Below are 9,695 nucleotides of genomic sequence, written 5' to 3' on the forward strand. Positions count from 1 at the left end.
TTGTTGATTCTTTACATGGACATGCCTGCCTCGAAGAAACCCGGTTCACAAAAGCCTAATTTGGCCAAGAGGAAGCCTATATGTGGCTTTTGAGATTGCACCTCAACATTTGATTTAATAGATAAAATCCTGTCATCATTGTGGTCATCACTGTAATGAATGTCACACTTTTCCCCCTGGTCTGGGACTAAAGGTGATTTACAAAGCTTTTAATAAATAAAGCTTTGAAATCAGTATCATAGAAAACAAAGAGTACAGTGGATTTTCAAAGGCCTTTTCCTCCCAGAGCAAGCAACCATCAAAAGCCTGACAAATGACCTCTGTAGGGAAGAGTGGCGAAAAGGCCTAGGGGCAGCCACTGAGAAGACCTTTTCTCATGTTCCCACCAGATGTACCTCTGAAGATGGTGGGATGCAGAGAAGGATCCCTTCGTTGTTATGTGCTCAGGCAAAAGCTGAAGCCTCTCCTAATTTGTGATTTGTTTGTTTTTTCCTCATAAGTAATTTTTGCCATTTGGACTACACCTTGCTGTTGTGTCCCAGTTCTCATCCAGGAAACGTTGGAGGATATGGTCTTTTGATCTTGCTCCTAAGTTCCTAAGATATTTTCTAGCAGGGTCGTTTTGGTGTGTAGAATTAGCTTAGCTATATAGGTCTCCCTTATCTGAAATGCTTGGGACCAGAAGTGTTTTGGTTTGCCATTCTTTTCCCCTGAGGCTGAGAGCATGTGACTTCCCTAAGGTCACTTAGTGGGCTTCATGCAAAGCTGGGAATCAAATCGTAGTCTCCAGAGTCCTAGTCCAACACTCAAACCACTACAGCACACTGCCTCCAGGACTGGACAGCCTGAGGCCCTTCAGATGCTGCAGGACTGCAGCACCCAGTATCCCTCACCATTGCCTTTATTGGATAGGGCTGACACAACTTGCAATCCAACAAGCTCTGGAAGGCCACAATTCCCACCCTTGGCCAAAGCCAAGCAAGAGAGATGTTAGTGTGAATGGGGACAAGTTGCCCACTTCTGATTTAAAGTTATTTCTTTAATGTTCTCCAGACCAGAGAGTGGTCTCTTAGCCTCTTGGCTCTTAGAATCTAAGGAGTTCAAGAATTTGGAGGAGCTCAGGATTTTCCTTGACAATCCTGTGTTTCAGGTTTGGTAAATGGGGAGAACCAGGCAGGCAGATGAGACCTTCCCCTCACTTACATACATATATGGCACCCAGGGACTACAAGATCACAAATTCAACTGCTATCCAAATGTGTTTAATTATCTGGGTATCAATATTAACAACACTTTCCAGTGTAGATAGTAATCCTAAATCCTCTGGCTGGAAATCTGCCTACTTTTACAGGAGCTGGTCTTGAATGATCATGTGGACCAATGAAATATCTGGTCTACTGCAGAAAGGACAAGAGGATCTTTTAAACTATTTTTGAAAAAGACTGCCAGTTGTACCCTTTTGAAACGGGACTTAAGTCTCAGAAAAACTTTTTATCCATTTGTAGTACAAAATGCCATGAAAACTAATTTTAAAAGACTGACATGTAGGATGGAGAAAAACAAACTAAAATCCACAAATGGACATAAAAGTAAATCTCGATTGGTTCTTTGCAACAGAAAAGATTAACAATTACTAGATAACTGTACTGTTGGGCACTGTTCCTGAAAATCTATTTATTGAGAGCAATCACAGCGTGTCTTTTACTTGCCACCACGGAATAAATGAAGGTCTTCTTTTCAAGCCTTTTAAATTATTCATTCAAAGGATATATACTTCTGAGGTAGTTTCATGTATTACTTTCTGCAAATACTCTAGTTACTACCTAGATCTGATAATTATCTAAATTTCCTGTGGCAAAAAATAAATACTCTGGGGAATAATGTATACCTTGCCAATGGCTGTGTGAACCTCATATTTGCTCTCTTTAAAATAATTGCACACCTTTGTAATGGTGATGACATTGTGCGGTAGGAGTATACCAAATTCACAGGTTTTGAAATAACTTCCATAATAATGTTTTTCTTCAGTGCCAGTGTATGAAACTGTGTTCTTGGGAAAGCAAGAACATTAGCTATCTAATGTCTTGTAAGTAAAACTAAATTCCTTTAGAGGGCACTATTTACCTCCATGAAGTCTTACTGAAGTGTAGGCTTAGCTAGTTTCTTATGTTTAAAGGGTATTTATTTAGTCTTTTTTTTTAAAACACAGTCGTTGGATGAGACAAGCCCTGTGTAATGTCTCATGGTCCTCTGAAACATAAAATGGCTAATCAACAAAATGTTGTCATTAAGCACATTCACAAGTTTCACTTGTTCTGATGGACCTCTGTTTTAGGACCAATCCTCACCTTTTGTACGTATACCAAAGCACAGAATGAACACAAAAGGCACTGTACCCCACCGAGTGTATATGTCATTGTGTTCTTCATTAAAATACATTCAATTATTGTGAAGCTGTTGTTCTACATATGCTTACCTTGAATTCAGCCCAATCAAACTTAGCAGGACTTAGTTCTGAGTAGACATAAAGAAGGTTGTAGTGTAAACAGTGAGTGTGGTGTAATGCTTTGAGTGTTGGACTACAACCCTGCAGACCAGGGTTCAACTCTCCAGCTGGCCATGGAAACCCACTGGATGACTTGGGCAAGTTATCTCTCTCAGCCTCAGAGGGAGGCAAAGGCAAACCCCCTCTGAACAAATCTCACCAAGAAAACCCCATGAGAGGGTTGCCATAAGTCAGCAATGACTTGAAGGCACACAAGAAGGGCTTAGTTCTCAGTAGACATACAGAAAGTCGTGATGTAATTGGTGACTGGGGATAGCCCTGGTGGCGCAGTGGTTAAATGCCTGAACTGCAGCCACTCACTCAAAACCATAAGGTTGCGAGTTCAATACCAGCAAAAGGGGTCAAGCTCGACTCAGGCTTGCATCCTTCCAAGGTCGCTAAAATGAGTACCCAGACTGGGGCAATTAGCTTACAGTTATAAACCACTTAAATACTGCTAGTTTGGTATGAAGCAGCATATAAATGAAGCCATTTGTAATCAAGTTCCCATTCACATGTATTGAAAAAGAAATGTGACATAATGTGCAGTAATGTGTCTGGAAGCAAGTGTCAGCCTTAAATGAATAAAAAGGTGAGTGAAGGTGTTCTCTGGCGAGGAACCCCAAGCAAGAAGCTCACCTAAATTACGAGAATGTTAATGAGTTGGCAGAACCCTGGAGTTCAGAAAATGTAGGCAGGATTAAGGCAGGTAGTGGTTTGAGTTTGGACTACAACTCTGGAGGTCAAGGGTTCAATTCTCAGCTCGACCATGAAACCCACTGGGTGACCTTGGGCAAATCACACTCTTTCAGCCTCAGGGTAAGACAGTGGCTTAACATCCTCTGAACAAATTTTGCCAAGAGGACCCCATAAGTGCTTAGGTTTGCAATCAGTCAGAAACATCTTGAATATACAGAGCAACAACAAAGTTGGCTGCCATACATTTAGATGCTGCAGCATAGGGCTATTAGATTTACTGAGAGTAGAAGGGACAATAAAAAGGGGAGTCAAGCCATTTCACCTGGGTGTGGACTGGGGTAATGTGTGGCCCTCCGAATGTTGCTAGACTGCAGCTCTTGGCTCTGTTGGCTAGAGATGATGGGAGATGCAGTCCAGCAGCAGCAGCAGCAGTAGAGCCACACTTTTGCCCATGCTGACCAGGATCCTGCTTCTTATATAATTTCCAAGCATGATCTACAGTAGATCTCTTCAGTCTTCTTTTTCAATATATATTATGTATAATGTTCACTTAATACACACCAAAAACATGTTGTATTTAAGAATACATGCCCATTTACATCCTTTTTAAATGGTGCTTACTTCCTGGCTGCAGTGCCCCCATTGGGAAAAATGTAGGCTTTCTGTTAGTATTCTGAGATGCATCTCTGTCACCAAACATTGTGCGCTGAATGATGGTCCTTCACATCGATGAACTGAAAATAGTTATCCTAGCCAACAAATCAGTTTTAGTTGCTGCTGCCTATGGCTCAGACTGTGAGACAGAAGTGTTGTCACTGTTCTTTAAAGCAAAGCAAAGAAAGTAAAGCTTCTTAACATGTATGAATCACATTTGAATAGAGAATTTATTCAAAAATCAGTGCATAAAGTTCAAACATCCAACATCAATTTGAAAAGTAAATTCAAGTGGAAAACTAGCATAATGAAAGAGAGGGACTACTGTTCCCTTCTCCACTACTTCTTAGCAATTAGTCTGATGCTTGGTAATTGAAATTTGTGGAGCATACACTGTCCCAATACTGCTGTCGCATTGTTAAAATCTTGTTCTGGGCCTCCATGGTGCTTGGCAGATCCCAAGTGTCAACTTCCCAAACTCAAGACTCAGCCTCAATAAACAACATGTTTTGCATCATTTTATCTATTTCCATCAACACCTTTCTGTCAGGAATGAACCATCACTTCCCCAGATAAGACTGTGCAAATATTTCTCTGCCCCTTCTCCCTGTCTTTCAAAGAATATAACTAGGAGAGATGGGAGCTAGGAGGAAAGATGTTTCTGATGAAAGAATTTTAACTAGGCTAAAATTTCAAACAATTCTCTGCTTGACTGGAGAAACTGAGTAGTTTCCATCTCCCATCCATTATTCCTGCCTGTTTGCCAAAGATGCAGTCACGTTTCTGCAATCATCAGCTCTTAGCTGTGTTGAAGAAAAAGTGTGAAGCAAATGTGAGTTTTCCTGTGGCACATGGGCATGCTGCCAAGGGACTAATGAAGGCTCATTCCAAGGAGAATTGTCAGTCTTTTTATCGGACTGGGTTGGTTCCCCCCCAAGTCTTCCACCTTCATAAAGGCTACCTCTTATTTTGTTCCATTTTGCCATTGGGTGATGTAAGAAGGGAAGCCAAGCAGTTCCATTTGTTACATGTCAGACAGATGTTAATATGTTTATTACCCCTGACAATGTCTAGCAAAATGCTCTTCCATTTGAATGGGAAAATAATCATTTGCTGTTCCTGCTACTTCAGGAAATCCCACAGTACTTTAGGGATAGAATAAATAGGAGGAGGAGGAGATAACAGTGGGCAGCTACCTTCTATCAGGCCAGGAAAATGTTTGATATTTCTTCATACTTACTATTGCCTGTTCTCATGGGCAGCAGCTCTAATGCAGAGCTTGTCCAGAAAAAGTTGCTATATATTTTTTTTCAAAAGTTTTTTCTTTTGAAAAGAAATCTATAATTGTAGATTGTTGTTGTTGTTGTTGTTGTTAATTGCCCTCACATTAGCCCTGACTCATGGCAACCCTGTGGATGAGACATCTCCGAGCCTTCTTGACCTCCACTATTCTACTTAGGTCTTGTAGATTCATGCCCACATCTTCTGTGATTGATTCTATCCATCTGGTGTGTGGTCTTCTTCTCTTTTTGCGCCTTCTACCTTTCCTAGCATTATTGTATTTTTCTAATGAGTCGTGCTTTCTCATGATGTGGCCAAAGTATGACAATCTCAATGTGATCATCTTGGCCTCCACGGAGAGGTCAATCTTGATAGGTTCAAGGACCCATTTGTTTGTCTTTGTGGCTGTCCATGGTATTCTCAGCACTCTTCTCCAGCACCACATCTCAAATGAGTTGATTTTATTTTTATCCACTTTCTTCACTGTCCAGATGTCACATGATAATGAGGAATACAATGGCTTGAATGACCCTAACTTTAATGCTCAGTTGTATATCTTTACTCTTTAACGTTTTATTTAAATCTTTCATAGCTGCCCTTCCCATTCTTAGTCTTCTTCCTGACTGCAATCTCCATTCTGATCACTGTTTGATCCAAGGTATGGAAAACCTTTATTTTGATTTCCTCATTGTCTAGGTTGAATTTATGCAGATCCTCCATGGTCAATATTTTTATCTTCTTAATGTTCAGCAGCAAGCCTGCCTGGCACTTTCTTTTTTGACCTTCCCTAGGTCAAATTGATGATGTTTTCTGCTAATATTATGGTGTCATCCACATATCTTAGATTGTTGATGTTCCTTCCTCCTATCTTCACTCCTCCTGCTTTTACATCTAAATTGCATGATGTTTTCTGCATACAAGTGAACAAGTAGGGTGATAAAATGCAGCCTTCCCTCAACCCCTTCCCAATTGGGAACCATTCTGCTTCTCCATATTCTATTTGAACTGTAGCTTCTTGTCCTAAGTACAGATTTTTCATCAGAACTATCAAATCTACTAGCACTCTGGTTTTCTTAACAGCACTGCACAGCTTGTCATGATCTATGCAGTCAAGCTTTATTGTAGTCTATACAGCACATGCTGATTTTCTTCTGGAATTCTTTGTTGCACTCTATTAACCATCATATGTTTGCAGTTTAGTCTTTAGCGTCTCTTTCTTTCCTAAACCATGCTTGCACCTCTGGGATTTCTCTGCATATATGATTGGAGTCTCTGTTGCAGAATTTTGAGCATGGTTTTGCTAGCATGGGAAATTAAAGTTATGGTCCTATAGTTGCTGAAGTATTTTGTGTCTCCTTTTTTGGAGATGGCGATGTACAGTCGGCCCTCAGTATCTACGGACTTGCCATCCATAGATTCAAGCATCTGTAGACAGCAAGCCTGTGTTGTCCCCAATGGTGGTGTGTGCACATGGCCGCACTGCCATTAGGGACAGCCCCAAGTTCTGTTGTCCCTAATGGTGGCATGGCTATGTGTATGCATCGCCACAGGACAATGGGGTCTGTTCCTAATGGCAGTGCAGCCACATGCATGCAGCACCATTGGGGAAACATGGGCATGAGCATCCATGGATTTTGGTGTGCATGGGGGGGAGGGTCCAGAACAGATCCCCTGTGGATACCAAGGGCTGACTGTATATTGATAGTTTCTAGTCTGTTGAGCACCGTTTTGTTTTCCATATTTGTTGGCATAATTTAGTTAACGCTACAGGTAATTCTGTCTGTGTGGAGGCAAGCAAGTCAAATGGAATATCATCTGTTCCTCCTGATTTATTCTTCCCAATAGGATTCAGGCTATTATGTGTTTACAAGTTGTCTATCACCAAGCAGAGTAATCTTCACATGATATGAAGCTAACAAAGGTCAGGCTAATAAAATCTAGACCAGTGGTTTGCAACTTTGGGTATCCCCTCTCTCATCCACAGCCGTCATGACCAATGGTCATGGATGCTGGGAGTTATTGTCCAACAGTATCTGAGAACTCAAGTTTGGAAATCATATATCTAGACTAACTCAAGCAGAAAATAGGAACTTATCAGATTTGTGTACCGCAAACAGCTCAAAACCTGAGCACACTATAAGTTACAGATCATACCATGTATACTGTTGAAGATTTAAGCAAATAAAAGGCATTGTAGGAAATATCCCATTTCTTGTTTGACATTACTGTTGTACGGGGAAGTTATACCTGTAAATACTTTTAGAGAAACACCGGTGAAAGATGTTAAAACATGATGCTGAAAGGCATCTCCTTAGCAGATCCCTTTCCTCCCCGTTTTAGAGATGAATGGATGAAATCATTTGGGAACCACATTCTGGCTTTCATGTTTCAAGCAAACAGTCAACTACCACCAGTGAAAAATATGCAGCATAATTTTATGTTTTATTTAATGATTAAAGACAACCCTATCTGGAGGAGCCAGAATTCAAAACACTGTATTAAAATAAGGATTTAACTTTGCTTCCAACCACTGGAATTGCAAGACTGATCCAGTAGCATTTTGTGTTTGTCATGATGATTCATCTTTTACACCAAATAGCTTTTTCTCTTTTTTTGGCTAACCATTGTTTCTTGTTCTGAAAGCTGTCTAAACATCCTCTCTCAACACAAGATTGCTATAGAGCATGTCTAAAAAGGTTCTAATACACCTGTTTTCCCCAATGTTAAAGAATGTGGCACAGCCACTTCTGTGTCACATTAATACTGTGCTTTTCATGTGACTATGTGTGTGACTGTAGAACAAAATAGAAAGGCTTTTATATTGTTCTGTCTGAAAAATCAGATAATGGCCCTATTCAAACTTACATAAAATTTAATTATTGCGAAGACTATTTTATAATCCATACAAACATAATTCATTACTGAATTATGACTTGTCCAAGATTACCCAGTGGGTTTCCATGACAGAGGGGGGATTCAAACCCTGGGCTCCTAGTCCAGCACTCAAACCACTACACTATGATGGCTGTCCAAAATAATACATGTACGGATTGAAGTTTTAATGTCACACATTTGTTTAGGACTACAATCCTATGGTCCGTAAGAGGGCACTCTTGAGAAGGCTATAGGACTTCTTGGATATCTTCTTCCAAAGATAGAAGTCTTTTGCTCACAGAGAGCGACTGAATGTCATAACCTTCTTCTGCGAAGCTGCAGAAAGCATGGGGAAATTATTATTTTCCAAGGCTTGTAACTTTTATGTCAGACAAAGACCACAAAAGGGCAGTGTACCTCCGGGTAAATGAAGTTATCTTGTGCCCTGACATGCTTCTAGAAGAGGAGAGGAGCAGACCTTATCCATCTCACCCACCACTCACCAATAAGTAATAGGGGACCTTTGGGAGAGGACAGTAAAGGACTAAAAAGAACATTTGTCCCTTCCCTTCTGCCCTCCTTATATTAGTTCAGCAGTTTTTCTAACGCTTTACCTTCTCATCTTTATGGAATTGTTCTATGCCTTTACCATTAGATAGTACCCTTGACTTAGGACTTCAGTGCTGCAATGGCCTCTCTGTCCCCAAGGTCAGCTGGAAGCCTTAATCCTATGCCTCCCAGGATGAACAGCAAGAGACCAGAGAGGAGGAGCTCTTTCAGCTAGAGGATTAAAATCAATTTCAGATAAATTCTTAGAGGCCAAATTTCAGCAGTTGGCAATGCCACAGGCAAAATTTACCTTGATTGTACACTAAGTAGGAGCCAGAATACTTCAGTAGTTTGAGTGTTGGGCCATAGGATTGTAGTCCTAAACAAATGTGTGACATTAAAACTTCAATCCATACATGTATTATTTTGGAGAGCCATCATAGTGTAGTGGTTTGAGTGCTGGACTAGGAGGTCAGGATTTGAATCCCTGCTCAGAAATGGAAACCCATTGAGATCTTGAGAAAATCATACTCTCTCAGCCTCAGAGAAAAGCAATGGCTAACCTCCTCTAAACAAATCTTGCCAAGAAAACCCTGTAATAAGTTCACCTTAGGTTTACCATAAATCAGAAATGATTTGAAGGCACATGGCAACAGCAACAACAACAGCAGGCATAAGATGATGAAAATAACAACAGTCAACTGATGCATCAAAGACTTATCTTTGTTCCTGGATTCTCTTCTCATAGATATTTGCCAAAATATGTATGAGAGTATTAAGAATAGAAGACCTTGGGCAAGTCACACTCTCCGCCTCAAAAGGCAATGGCAAACCTCCCCTGAACAAATCTTGCCAAGAAAACCTGTCTTAGAGTCGCTATAAGTTGGAAATGATTTGAAGGCACACAACAACAAAAAATAAGAACAGTAATATAGCTGCTTCTACACCACACCACGACAATTGAGCATTACTCTTTCAATCATGCTTATACATGCTGACCATAACAAAAAGCCATATGCTAGGTAAAATTATTTGCAGAATTTAACGAGCTTCATTAAAACATTAATTAAAAGTTCTTAAAAATTAAAAAGTT

The sequence above is a fragment of the Sceloporus undulatus genome, chromosome 1 (assembly GCF_019175285.1).
Source record: "Sceloporus undulatus isolate JIND9_A2432 ecotype Alabama chromosome 1, SceUnd_v1.1, whole genome shotgun sequence".
NCBI lineage: Eukaryota > Metazoa > Chordata > Lepidosauria > Squamata > Phrynosomatidae > Sceloporus > Sceloporus undulatus.